This window comes from Myotis lucifugus, unplaced genomic scaffold (genome assembly GCF_000147115.1).
Source record: "Myotis lucifugus unplaced genomic scaffold, Myoluc2.0 scaffold_464, whole genome shotgun sequence".
NCBI classification, from domain to species: Eukaryota; Metazoa; Chordata; class Mammalia; order Chiroptera; family Vespertilionidae; genus Myotis; species Myotis lucifugus.
The window spans coordinates 385,800-400,564 of NW_005871512.1; positions in this window are offsets into that span (position 1 = coordinate 385,800).

A 14,765-nucleotide genomic window follows, 5' to 3' on the forward strand; every position below is an offset into this window, starting at 1 on the left:
AGAGAGAGAGAGAGAGGGAGAGAGAGAGAAGAGAGAGAGAAACATTTACTTGTTGTTCCACTTATATATCCATTCACTGATTGATTCTTGTATGTGCCCTGACCAGGGATCGATCCCACAACCTTGGCGTATCAGGATGACACTCTAACCAACTGAGCTATCTGGCCAAGGTTGAGAAAGATTTATTCAAGGATCTTAGAGTTTAAAAACTATGAACTTAGCTAGACCAAACCCAGAAGTGTTTGAAAGAAGAAAGAAAAGTTAAGAGTTGTTCTAGTAAAAAGTACATTTTTGAGAAGTATCACTTCTGCACTCAGCCCTAGAATTAGTCCAGGATGGTTATCAGTCAGATGTCGGACATCTGGATGAGGGCGCTAGGTGGTCAAAGATGGGCACCAGGAACTCTGGTCACAATGAATGGTTTGGATAATGAACGCCAGGTGGTCTGGATATATGAGTCCTTTGGGGGTGGGTGGGGGTCAAGGTTACCTGGAGGTTTGATGTATGTGTATCAAGGCATTGATGCAGGACTAGAAAGTTCGAAAGTTTACATTCCCAGGCTTGTTAGAACAAGAATGGAATCATTTCCTCATGTTTCAACCCACTTGATTTTAGTAATTTAGCAGCTTGACTAGAGCAGTGGTCGGCAAACTGCGGCTCGCGAGCCACATGCGGCTCTTTGGCCCCTTGAGTGTGGCTCTTCCTAAGCCTTAGGAGTACCCTAATTAAGTTAATAACAATGTACCTACCTATATAGTTTAAGTTTGGCTCTCAAAAGAAATTTCAATCGTTGTACTGTTGATATTTGCTCTGTTGACTAATGAGTTTGCCGACCACTGGACTAGAGTAACTCCATCTTATGTCTTCACTCTGTTTCTCAACGCACACATATGAATGCCTGCTCTGGTACAGTGTAGGTACGTGATATCTTCCCTGTGACTTGCACGCATTGTCATTTTAAAGTGCTCCTCTTGGTCTCCTCTAATGTTGTGCCTTGAACGTGACCCCTGCTTTCGGTTGGCTTTTGCCTGTTACCTCTTGCACCACCCTTCTATCTTCATTCTTTCTGAGTCTTCCTGTCTGGGCAGTGTCTTTTGCCTCCAGCTCAGCGTGGAATGTGAACCATCTAGCAGGCATTTCCCTTTACAGATGAGTTAACCTATTTGCATATATCGATGTGACAAATCCATCTTGGTCTCAGTGAAGTCGTTTTATTTAATACTTTCTAGGTTTTGCAGCTTATAAAATATTTGCTTAATTTGGGTGCAAGTGTTTCTCCTGATATATTGGAAATTTTGTAGCTGTGTACTTGTGGTTACCTTGTTAATTTCACATAGCTCCCTTAATCCTTTATTTCTCTAAAGAGTGTCCATTGACTTCCAGCTATGAGTAATAATGGCACTATTATTTGTTTGTTTTTTAATATATTTTTATTAATTTCAGAGAGGAAGGGAGAGGGAGAGAGAGATAGGAACATCAATGATGAAAGAGAATCATTGATCAGCTGCCTCCTGCACGCTCCCCACTGGGGACCAAGCCCACAACGTGGGCATGTGCCCTTGACCTGAATCGAACCTGGGTCCCTTCGGTCTGCAGGCCAACGCTCTATCCACTGAGCCAAATCGGCTAGGATGACACTATTTTTTTCTTCCTCCTTCCTTCCCTCTACCTCCTTAATTTTAAATGAAAACAGACATCAGGATAAATACATGAATTTATTATAAAAACCTCCTAATATATAAAAACCTAGGGTCCATAACATCTAAAATGACCGAAGGCTCGACAGAATGCTAGGCTGCGCGTGCAGCAGGCTCCAGGGGGCGGGGACTGGCGAGCGGGCTGAACTGCTGACCTCTGGGGAGAGAGAGAGGTGGGGCTGATCAGCGGCTACCACGGCTGCTGGTGAGGCCTGGAGAGAGAGAGAAGCAGGGTCTGATCTGCATCCTCTGACTCACATCTCCGCTCCCCTCCCAGAGCTGGGGTGGCCACGGAACTTTCTGGGAAGAACTTTGGAGTCAGATAAGGCCCACCTGTACTGATTGCAGTTTCCACGGCTGTGAAGTGGGATAGTGGGAATATTGCTGATCATTCGCTGTGGGAAGATGGATGGGAGGGGCACCTACCGCGTGGCGGCCCTATGCTTGGCTCTGGGCACACAGGAGGAGCCAGCCCTGCCTGCCAGCATGGATGGGGCTCAGAAATGAGGAGCTGCCCTAACTGGTTTGGCTCAGTGGATAGAGCGTCGGCCTGTGGACTGAAGGGTCCCAGGTTTGATTCCGGTCAAAGGGCATGTGCCTTGGTTGCAGGCACATCCCCAGTAGGAGGTGTGCAGGAGGCAGCTGATCAATGTTTCTCTCTCATCGATGTTTTCTAACTCTCTATCCCTCTCTCTTCCTCTCTGTAAAAAATCAATAAAATATTTTTAAAAAAAAAAAAAAAAGGGACAGAAATGAGGAGCTATCATTAGTACTGGTGGCCCATTTTTTTTATACTAGAGGCCCGGTACCCGAAATTCATGCAGGCGGGGGTGGGGGGGTCAGGGGAAGGTCCCCCCAGCCCAGACTGCACCCTCTCCAATCCAGGACCCCTCGGGGGATGTCCGACTCCCAGTTTAGGCCTGATCCAATCCCGGTAGTCAGACTTCCCTCTCCCAATCCTGGACTTCTGGCTCCTAACCGCTCACCTGCCTGCCTTCCTGATTGCCCCTAACTGCCCCCCCCCCCCCAAGCCTGGTCGCACCTAACTTTCCCCCTGCCGCCTGATCATCCCCATCTGCCCCCCGCCGGCCTGGTTGGCCCACACAGCCTGCTGCTCGGTCGTTTGGTCGCCCCTCACTAAACCCCCTGCCGGCCTGGTTGCCCCTTGCAGCCTGTTCGGTCGTCGGTTCGGTTACGATGGTCGCTTAGGCTTTTATATAGATAGATTAGCCTATATTATTATTATATCAGTTGTATTGGTTCTTTACATTAAAGGGCAAAATCTCATGTGAATATGCAGATGAGCTTTCCCATGTCCTCACTGTGGCTCCATGCAGAGCCCCCTCTGAGGGCAACTACTATTTTGATTTTTACCACCATAGATGAACTTTGCCTGTTTTTTGTACTTTTTATTTTATTTTTTTAATTGTTTTTTTTTTTTTTTTTTTTTTGTTTTTTTTAGAGAGAGAAACATTGAAGTGAGAAACATTGATCAGTTGCCTCCCGCACATGCCCAGACTGGGAATTGAATCCACAACCTGGGTATGTGCCCTGACCGGGAATCGAACCTTTTGGTGTCTTAGACGATGCTCCAACCAACTGAGGCGCCCCAGCCAGGGCTGCTTTCTGTACTTTTTGTAAATAGAATCATGCAGTCTTCTCTCAGGTCTGGCTTCTTCCACTCAACGTTATTATGTTATTTGCCTATATGTTGTGATAGCCTCATACTTGTATCATCCTTCCCCTGGGACCTGGCCCATGGCAAGGGATTACTTCATAGTGAGTCTTGGTGGAGGCAACTTGACCCATTCAGCTTTTTTAAATACTAGGATGTGGCCTGAGTCGAGTCCATTGTTGAGAAAGGCACTGACGGTACAAACCAGGGCAGCAGGGAATGCCAAGGAGTTCATTTTACAGGTCGATGACACCCAGGTTGGCTTGGCTGTTTATAAATACCCTGGCGGCATCCTGAGGTCACTCCAGGCTAGTGGCTACGGGCCTCCCTCCGGCTCACTGGGCCCTGCCCCTCCACTCCGCCTGGTCCATCCAGGCTCAGTGCCTGCTCCTTAACTAGCCTTGGTGTCCCCACCTGTCAGGTGGGCCCCCTCTCTTGTCCTCTGTGGTCTGGGTGGGCACCCAGGAGGCGAGACAGGCACAGGGCCCCTGGGCTTGGTCTCAAAGGGAGAAAGCATCCCTCATCCTGCTCCGAAGGCCCCAGGTAGAAATCTCCGGCTGGTGTCTCAGGCCCGAGGCTCCCAGGGGCTAGGTTCCCATTGGTCCGGAGTCACTCCCGTGCACAGGACGCTCCTGGAGGGCCAGGCTGTGGCTTGCTCTTCCCAGCATTCCTTCCACAGATGGGACCCTGAGGCTCAGAGTGCAGGCTGAGTCTTCACTCAGCGAGCGGACGGGAATGGACTCTGCCTGCACCTACTAGGCTCCTGCAGTGTGCCCTGAATTGGCACCGAGGACCCAGAGAGCCATGCTCAGGGGAGGGGTCTGGGAAAGCTTTACCAGGCGGTGGCCTTGGCAGGGTGAGTGGGACTTGCCAGGTCTGAGTGAGGGCACTCCAGGCCAAGGGAGCTGCTGAGCAGGGGCAAAGCAGTGTGACCAGCAGCGCGACCGTGGTCAAGGGCATTGACTGGCTGCACTGAGAGGCACATTTGAGAGAGAGGCTTGGATGAAGCTATACAAGACCTGTTTTGGGGTGATGCTGGTGAGCCCTGAGACTCCCTTTGGGACAGGGCAGGACCCCGGCTCCAGGTCCTCCCTTACACCCTCTGTGTGACCCTGTGCTGGCTCCAAGGTAATCCCTCCCTGCGATGCCTGGGGAGCGGGGTCAGTGAGTCAGTGACTGGAGTTTGAATGCAGCAGTCTGGGCCAGGGAGACTGGCAGGGTTGTCTCCCTGGAGCCAGCCCCCTAGGCATAGCCAAATTACCAGCATCACTACTGTTGCATTTTAGGGCCATTATTAAGTAAAATAAGGGTCATTTTAACACAAGTACTGTGATACTAGGACGGTCTATCTGATAACCAAGAGGAGTCACTACAAAGTGGCTGAGAGTGGGCTGAGAGGGCAGAGTGGGCAGCATACACAGTGTGGAGACACTGGACAAAGGGATGATTCACGGCCCAGACAGGACAGAGAGGGGTGGTGTGAGATTTCATCAGGCAAGTCAGAACTGTGTGCAATTTAAAACTTATAATTTGTTTATTTCTGTAATTTTCCGTTTAATATTTTTGGAATGCATTTGACCACCGGTAACTGAAATGGTAGGAAGGGAAACGGAGGATCAGGGGGAACTACTGTATTAGTCATGCTCTCTGTTCTCACCTCCTGGAGCAGGCCATTCCTGCACTCCACCTTCCAGGGGATCAACCTCCGTTTCTCTGGCAGAGCTGACCAGAGACTTGCCCACTTCCCCTGGTTCAACCAGTGACCAACTTGCCAGATGCACTTGTCTCTTTCAAGTCCCCCCTTTGCCTTTGCTTTTTGAAGAGGTGGAAGTGCCACTGACCTGGCTCCTGCAGTTAGCTCCAGGAGCTGGGCCTAGGAAGGAATATTTGAGGAGGATTCATTCTTTTTTATTTTTTCAAGACTTTTTCATTGAGTGTGTGTGTGTGTGTGTGTGTGTGTGTGTGTGTGTTTTAAATATATATATATAGAGGGATTGGGGGAGAGGGAGAGAAATATCCACGTGAGAGAGAAACATCCATCAGCTGCCTCCTAAATTCCCCTACTGAGGATCTAGCTGGCAACCCAGGTAGCGCCCTGATCACAAATAAAACCACAACCTTTGGGTGCATGGACACCCAACTAACTGAACCACACTGGTCAGGGCAGAGGAGGGTTCATTCTTGAATGCATGTTTTACTGGACATTTTAATGGTCCTCTCCTGTGGCTGCCTCTCTGCCACGCCTCCACTCCCCACCCACCGCTAAGTCCCTCCCCAGCCCCGGGCAATCGCCCTTCTGCACCCAGCCCCCAGCCCGTAACCTGCAAGCCCGCTCCTTCCCGGTGCAGCCTCTGACCCTGCTGCCCTCCCAGATAGGGGACAGATGGGCAGAAAGGGGCGTAACATAAGAATTTCAAGAGCATTTCTCTCCTCTGCCTTTCGCCCGCTGCTGAGACGCTGACTGGCGATTCCCCTGGCCCTCTGCGGCCTTCTCCTCTCGGGCCCCGAGCTTGTGGAGGGTGGGATGGGGGGGGGGGCCCTTTGGCCGCCCGCGCCCAGCTCCCACCGCCTGCATGCACATCCTTGCCCAGGAGAGCCCCGAGGTCGGGACGAGGGTGGGGGGTGGTGGTGGCGGGGGGCAGGTTCATGGGTAGGGTTTGCGCTGCCTCCGCGGGCCGGGGTTGGGGTGGGGGTCAGAGGGTCAGAGGGTAGCGCTCCCAGGGGTGAGCGCCAAGCGCAAAGGCCAGGGTCTGCTCGGAGCCAAGTGCGGGCTCGGGAGCGCTGATGGGCCTCCTGGCCAGCAGGGGGCGCGGGCGGGGCGTGGAGGAGGGCGAGCCCCAGGATTCCTGCCCCGTAGGAGTCCACTACTTTAAAAACATTAAGCGCCCTAGCCGGTTTGGCTCAGTGGATAGAGCGGCGGCCTGAGGACTGAAGGGTCCCAGGTTGGATTCCAGTCCGGGGCACATGCCCTGGTTGTAGGCTCGATCCCCAGTAGGGGGCGTGCAGGAGGCAGCTGATCAGATGATTCCCTCTCATCATTGATGTGTCTCGCTCTCCCTCTCCCTTTCTCTCTGAAATCAATAAAAAATATATATATTAAAAAAATAAAAACATTGTTAGAAAGTTCTTATTCTCTTCTTTTTTTAAATTAATTTTTATGAATTTATTTGGGCCAAACTGGCGGCATAGGCCAGGGAGCAAGATCTCAAATGCTCAGCCATCGCTTGTCCCTTTAAATGACCCATGCCTGCAAAGCTCAAACAGAGCAGAAATGTTAAAATAACTACCCTCGACCCAAAGCCTCGCCTCCCGGAAGTAATCCCAGCTTCCGGTTTGGGAGCATCCTCCACGCCTTCTCCGGAGCATTTACTCATACATGAGCACGTGCTCATTCCCAGATGCCGCGCTCGCAGACATGCGCAGACACATCCACCCAGAGGCACTCAGGAGCACACGTGGGAGCCCTTGGATTGCATAAAGAGGTTGGTCAGAATATTTCGTGGTGTGGGCGTATTTATGCAGAGGCGTCTTTAATGATTAATTATGTAAATTTCATTTTTACAGGTTTTGCTGTAGGAAACCCCACCTCCTTTCCTGGCCCTCCTCCTGCCCCGCCATCAGCAAGCATTTCTGTTTCCATGCCATGTCCGCGCTGTGGGGGAGGCCCAGCTGAAGTTGCTAGGTGCCCAGTGTCCATATCTCAACTCTTCCAGCGAGGACACCTGGCAGGGCTGTCAGGTGCCCTGGGTGTGGGCATGGGATTCAGATTCAGGAAGATGCCCTGGGTGTGAGGGCAAAGCCAAGGTGAGGAGAAGACAGAGGCCAGCAGCTGGGCCGGGCTGACCCTTGACCTTCTGGAGGCACGTGTCTGAGACCTTTGGGTTTTGTGTGGCCCACAAACTGATTATTCGCTGAAAACGCAATCACGTTGAACTGAAAAGAGATCTCTGAGAGACTCCTGAGGGCTCTCCCATATCCAGTCTCTGGTGTATCTGAACACCCTCTGCCTGTGATTCTACAATTAACCTGCCCCCCCCCCCCCCCACACACACACACAAACTCTTTCCAGGGAGTTTTCCTCTTCAAAGCCACTATGGCCCAGCTGGTGTGGCTCAGTGGTTGAGCATCGACCTATGAACCAGGAAGACACAGTTCAATTCCCGGTCAGAGCACATGCCTGGGTTGCAGGCTCGGTCCCCAGTCAGGGGCCTGTAGGAGGCAGCAGATCAATAAGTCTCATCATTGGTGTTTCTATCTCTTTTTTCCTCTCCCTTCCTCTCTGAAATCAATAAACACATAAGTTTTTTAAAAGCCACTATGCCCCAAGTGGGCACGGGGGTGACCCCAACCCCAACAGAGCCCGAGGGGGGCTGAATTGGTGACACTGACTTCACTGTGTGTGTGTGTGTGTGTGTGTGTGTTGGGTGGGGGGAGCTGGGCACCTTGCTGCCTCCCTGCCAGCATTTCAACCTCAGCTCCTCCGTCCAGGGACCAGCTCCAGGTCCCCCCTTGGGATGTGTTCCGTTGGGTGGGGCCAGCAGCAAAGGCAGTTAGTTAGTGGCCTCCCCCGCCCCACAAGATCTGAGCTTCAGGATGCGTCTCTGCAGGCTGCCGGGTCAGGTGGTGGCCCTATGGAGTGCATCCTGACAGGACCCACAGAGAGCTAGGGAGGGAGACAGGAGGGCACTGGGCTGCAGTGTGCCAACCCCAGGCTGCCCCTGGGCCTGGCTGCCCACTGGCATACCTGGGCCTGGGCTGGAGACCACGAGCATTCCAGAGCTCTGATTTGGAACCCTCAGTTCCGTGGACCTGGATGTCTGGTGCAGTGCTCACCGCTAGGCAAGCCTGGGCCGGATGCTGCGCCTGTTTCCTTCATTGTCAAGCTTCCAGAAGGGCAAGACACATCGCTATTGACCCAGGAGTGGAGCTGGCATGGCCTGGAAAAGGACCAGACTTCTGGCTTGGAGTTGGCTCTCACCTGTGGGCTGGTACCACATCCCCTGCTCCAATGGCCATGATGGCTGGTTTTGTTGGCATGTGGTCTGCAGTTGGAATTTCCTCCCCAGAAACAGGGCAGACTTCTCCAACTGGTTTTTATTTTGTCCTTTAGCCCCATTTGAAAATGACTTAATCAAAGAGGTGTCCTGAATTAAATCTCAGGCCTGGGTCTGAGGGCCCCAGGACGATTGATAAGCCTCCCTGGGCAGCCAATGACCCCCACTGTCCCATGTACACTTCCTGCCTCAGCAGCCTGGGTGTTCCCAGTGGACCACTGCTGGTAGTTGAAGGCCTACTATGTGCCAGGTGAGGTCTTGGGGTGCTTCCCACGCCACTGCTCTAGAAAGTAGGGGAGCTAACCCCCACTTTACAGATGAGGAAACAGGCTGGGAGTTTGTGAGGTGGCTTGCTCAAGGCCACCTGGCCTGTGATAGGTGGAGCTGTGGCCCCACTGCACCTGTCTGTGTCCAGAGGCGGTGCTGCACCTTGGGCAGGGTGGGAACCACATCAACCACAGACATAGGTCGATGCTCAACCACAGCTATGCCGGCCAGGCTGGTTTGTAGGATTCTTAAGAGCGAAGCTCCTTAGTGAAACCAGAGGCCTGGGCCTCCCTTCATTAAGTTTTATAGGATAAGTCATGCTCCCCGAAGGCCCCGTTTTAACTTGCCTTGGGCCAGAGTAACTATTTTAAGTGGAGGTCCAATTAATCAAGCCCATTTGTAAATGCCAGAGACTTCGGTATCAACTTCTTATTCATTCCGTTAGCCCATCTTTGCCCAATATGGGATATTTTGGGGCAAAGAGTACTTGACTATGGAAATTTAGGCGAAGCTGCAGTTTAAATGAGGTATGTCTAGTTTCCCTCTATTTAGTTACTTCCCTAAGATTATAGGGGCTACCATGTTTAAATTTAGTGGGATCCCCACATATGACTATCATTTGATCCCCAGTATTGATTAATTCCATAAGGTTTTGTCAATGGGCGCCCTGCTGTAGAGGCGCCAGAGCCAGTCAGCACTTTTAACAATATTTTTTATAGAAATTATCTTAGTATATAAATTCTGTTGTATATTTGTTACATAAATTATTATATATATTATATATATATATTTAGGGTATAAGCTTTTTAAATTTTTAAATATATTTTTAATATATTTTTAAATTCTCACCCGAGGACCTGCTTAGAGAGAGGACTAGGGAGAGAGAGAGAGAGATGAGAGAGAAACATTGATCCGTTGCCTTCTGTACCTTCCCTGACTGCGAATCAAACACACAACCCATGTATATTCCCTGACGAGGAATCGAACCTGCAACCTTTTGGTGCACAGGCTGATGCTCAACCAACTGAGCCACTCTGGTCAGTAAGTGTATGTACTTTTAATTTCCAACTCAGTCAAATTATGGGCTTTTGATATATATTTAATTTCCAACTCAGTCAAATTATTTCTTTTTTTAAATTTTATTGACTTTTTACAAAGAGGAAGGGAGAGGGACAGAGAGTTAGAAACATCAATGAGAGAGAAACATCGATCAGCTGCCTCCTGCACACTCCTCACTGGGTATGTGCCCACAACCAAGGTACATGCCCTTGACCAGAATCGAACCTTGGACCCTTGAGTCCGCAGGCCGATGCTCTATCCACTGAGCCAAACCGGTTAGGGCAAATTATGGGCTTTTGATATACCTATCAAAAGGCCCGATGCATGAAATTTGTGCAAGAGCAGGCCTTCCTTCCCCTGGCTACTGGCACCGCTTCCCTCTGGCACCTGGGACCCGGGCTTCCCTCTGGCTGCCGGCAGGCACCCGGGACCAGAGCAGCCTCGGCTTTGTTCGGAAGGATGTCTGGTCTAATTAGCATATTACACTTTTATTATTATAGATAATGTATTTATCATACCCTATATAATAAAAGCCTAATATGACAAGTGTCTGGTCATTCGGTCGGCCATTCAACCAATCAAAGCGTAATATGCTAATGATATGCTAAGGCCGCTCAACAGCTTGCTATGACGTGCACTCACCACCAGGGGGCAGGCAGTCAACCAGTCAACCAGTTGCTATGACATGCACTGACCACCAGGGGGCAGATGCTCTGACCGGTAGGTTAGCTTGCTGCTGGGGTCCGGCCCATCAGGACTGAGTGAGATGGACTGGACACACCTGGAGCTCCCCCACGGTCCCTCCTTGGCTGGCCAACCTCCTGTGTCCCTCCTGGTCCTGATTGTGCACTGGTGGGGTCCCTCGGCCTGGCCTGTGCCCTCTTGCAATTTGGGCTGAGGGACCCCCCCCCCCCCCCAGTGCATGAATATCGTGCACCAGGCCTCTAGTGTTTTTATAAATATACTAGAGGCCCGGTGCACGAATTCGTGCATGGGTGGGGTCCCTTGGCCTGGCCGGTCGGAGCGGGCGGTGGGGGTTGGGGGGAGGGACCACGGGAGATTGACCAGCCACAGAAGGTTGACTGTGGGAGCGCACTGACCACCAGGGGGCAGCTCCTGCATTGAGCATCTGCCCCCTGGTGGTCAGTGCATCGTCATAGCAACCAGTCAACTGGTCCTAACGATCACTTAGGCTTTTATATATATAGATAAAATATGTAACATTTATTAACCTTTAGTTTCTTTTCCCTGTAGCTAGGGTTTCTTCCTTTTTTTCCTTTCAACCCTTCCCACCCTCCTTTTTTTCTGTTTTAAGCTTTTAGCCTCCTGAGGCTGTGGGCTTTGTTTTCTATCTCAGGCGGATAGGAAAGAAGGGGGCAGGGAGAGGGGCCCTGTAGCCGGCCTCTAGGCCACAGCCTCTACCTGGGAAGGTCCCTTCTCCTCTTCCTCACTCCTGCCCCACACTCCTCCTCCTCCTTTCTCTCCTTTTTCTTCCCCTCCTTCTGTTCCTCCTTTCTCTTCTCCCATTCTTCCTCTTCCCTCCTGCCCCCTACTCTCTCCTCACCTTCCTCCTTCCCCTTTTCCTCACTCTTCCCCACAATTCCTTCTCCTTCCCCTGCCCCCTCCTCTCCCTCTTTGCAGGTGGTCTGCAGGTGAACGGTGACGCTGAGATGAGTTCCGCAGGCAGGACTGAGCTAAGAGAAGCAGAGGGCTACCGCTCGCTCAGGCGTTGTAGCAAAACCTCCAAGACTCTCATGGCTTTTATTTGGGGAGTACAGCAAATAACAACGGAAAACGGGCATGCCTATGAGATCATTTGAGCTAAGTTATACATTAAACTATTCATTTCCTATGTTATACAAAGACCCTTTCCACCTGCAGCAGTGTACCCTCCCTGGCTTTCCATGCCCTCATGGACTATTCATCACCAAGGAAATTCTGCCTCGGAACAGTAAATCTTGCGTGCCAGACTTCGTTCTGACGTGGCCCGCTTGCAGGCCCCGGCCTTTTCTTGGCAGAACGTCCTCTTCTAGTTAACTTCATTCCACTTGACCGGCTACACTCTTCTCCCCCCTCCTGGTCCCCCCTTCCTTCCCCTCTGCCCCCTGCTCCTCCTCACCTCCCTCCGTCCAAGTCTCCACAGGTGTGATCCCACCTGCCCCTGGATCAGGGAGGACTCAGGACGGCAGCCAGACAAACCCACAACCATCAGGGCCCTTCCCACAGGACCTGCGGGTGCCACAGTCCCGGAGCTGGGTGCTTTCAGGACTCTGTGTGGTGACAGCGCCCCGCTGGGCTCCTGGGAGGGGCAGGATGAATGGTGCACATGGCGCCTCAGTTCCCTACCGCTTCGTGCTCAGGGTCAGGAGGATGTCCCACTTCTCTTCCTTCGGAGGGGCCTTCCCTGAACGTAGCTGGTCAGCCAGGAAAGGGGCCGGAACATCCTCCCAGAGCCCAGGCTCAGGCCAGGACCCCAGGAGGCCCAGCTTTCTCCGTCCCAAAGGGAATCGCAGCCGCCTGGCAAGTGCAGCAGCAGCAGGGACGCCAGGTGCCCGTGGTGCCAGCAGGCGGCGCACCTCGGGCTGCCAGGGACACCCTCGGGAACCACTCCCTGAGCCACCCGCAGGCTAGTGGCCTGTCATTCCCAGTCTGAGGCCAGCCACCTGCTCCCTGCTGTGCAGGCTTCATTCATTTTTTAAAAAAATATATTTTTATTGATTTCAGAGAGGAAAGGAGAGGGAGAAATGGAAACATCAATGATGAGAGAGAATCATTGATCGGCTGCCTCCTGCATGCCCCCCACTGGGGATCGAGCACGCAATCCAGGCATGTGCCCTTGACCGGAATCGAACCTGGAACCCTTCAGTCTGCTGGCAGAAGCTCCATCCACTGAGCCAAACCAACTAGGGCTGGCTTCATTCTTATTTAATTATATGTAACCAACCGGTTAGGAGGGGACTGCCATCCACAAGATGGCTTGCTAGGTATAGTTCCCAGAAGGACCTCCCCCCCGCCCCCCATCCCCTAAGCACCAGGGTGATCAGGAGCAGAGGGAGGGAGCAGCAGCTGGGCAGGAGCCTCTCACCAGGCTTCCCGGGAAGGAGGAAGGGACAGGAGGAGGGCGAGCAGGCTTAGTATCGGCTTGCTTGAATAAGTTTATTCCAGGCGTCTGCCCAGCGTGTGGCGCCAGGCCTGGTGCTTAAGGTGGGGGACACCGGCCCTGCGTGTGGGCACCGGCCTGGGCAGTGTGCCCATGAAGGCACCCTCCCAGGTCAGGCATTTACTGTCTCTGGAACTGGCTTCCCTGGGAGGGGCCGTCTCCTCAGGGTCAGCACCGCCCCAACGTGTCACAGCAGCAGAATCACAGGAAATAAAGAGGCTCGGTGACACACCGCGTGGGTGTGGGCAGCAGTGTTTGTTTTGTGGCCGCGCACCATTGCAGCGTGCACACCACCGTGAGACGCCTCTCCACGCTCTGGGAGGGCAGGGCGGGCTGTCTCCAGGGCCGGGCTCTTACCGGTAACGCGGTCCCGCACATCCCTGCACCTGTGGGGACAGGTTTTCATTTCTCTGGGCCTGTGCCCAGGAGGAGAGGCCCGGGTCCCGGGCTTCAGCCTGCGCGCCTGTCTTTCTTCTGATCTGGGGGCCCTCAATGGGACTTGTTTGACAGGACATATTTATTCTTTCATTTAGCAAATCAGTATTAAGTGCCCCAACTCCTTTGCTAGAAACTGATATGGCTACCAGGTGTGACCCCAAGAGCGCAGACAGCCCAGAAGAGGGAACAGAGCATAAACAATAAATAAATACACGCTATAAAAAATTATTCAGATAAGGATAGCCATAGTCACATGTAATTACATTGTAACTATAATCTCCGGGAGAGATGACTTCCGTAAAGAAAACAAGGCAGGGGAGGGGTGAATGGGGCCTCTCCTCCATTCTCTGCCCTTCTAGAAGTTTCATTAGATGGAGGCTGGGATTCTGGCTTCCTTGTCTCTTTCCCTTTTTCATTTTATTTTATTTTTGTTAATTGACTTTAGACAGGGAGGAAGGGAGGGTGTGAGGGAAGGAGGGAGGGGGAGAGAGAGAGAGAGAGAGGGGGAGAGAGAGAGAGAGAGAGACCTATGTGAGAGAGATACATCAATCCCGGTGGTTGTCCCAACATCAGCTCCAACCAGCTGAGCTTGGGGCGCTTGTCTCTTGTCTTTCATTTCAAAATAGGGTTGTTTGGTTTTCCCCTTTTCATTTTTTCTTTATTTTTATTAATATATATATATATATATATATATATTAGCCTGGCCGGTGGTGGCTCAGTGGTTGAGTATGGACCGATGAACCAGGAGGTCATGGTTTTACTCCAGGGCAGGGCACATGCCCGGGTTTCGGGTTCCATCCCCAGTGTGGGGCATGCAGGAGGCAGCCAATCAGTGGTTTTCTCTCATCAATGATGTTTCTATCTCTCTCCCCCTCTCCCTTCCTCTGTGAAATCAATACAAATATATTTAAAAAATAAGTTTTCATTAATTTTAGAGAGAGAGGAAGGGAGAGGAGGAGGGAGAAAAATCGATTGGTTGCCTCCTGCACATATCCGGATGGACTGGGGATCCAACCTGCAACCCAGGCAGGTGCCCTGACTGGGACTCAGACTCAGTGACCTTTCCTCGAGCAGGAAGACGCTCAACCCACTGAGCCACGCTGGCAGGGCTAGTTTTTTGTTTTTTGTTTTTTAAATAAGCAATTTATACTGGTCCATCTCTGCTTTATTTATTCACTTCACCGATGAAACAGCCTTTTGCGTCTCTTGGGAGAGGTGTCCTCTGAGCTCAGCCCGGCTCTGCCCCTCCAATAGCCCTGTTTCCCGGGGTGGGAAGCTCTTCCCTCTTTCACGAGCGCCTCCCTCCAGGTGGGCGGCTCTGGGGCAGGCTGTCACACTCCGCTGGCTTCAGGGGCTGGAAGGCGCTGTGCCCCATGCATTGGTCCATTTTCTGCAAATGGGGGGCAGAAAGGGGA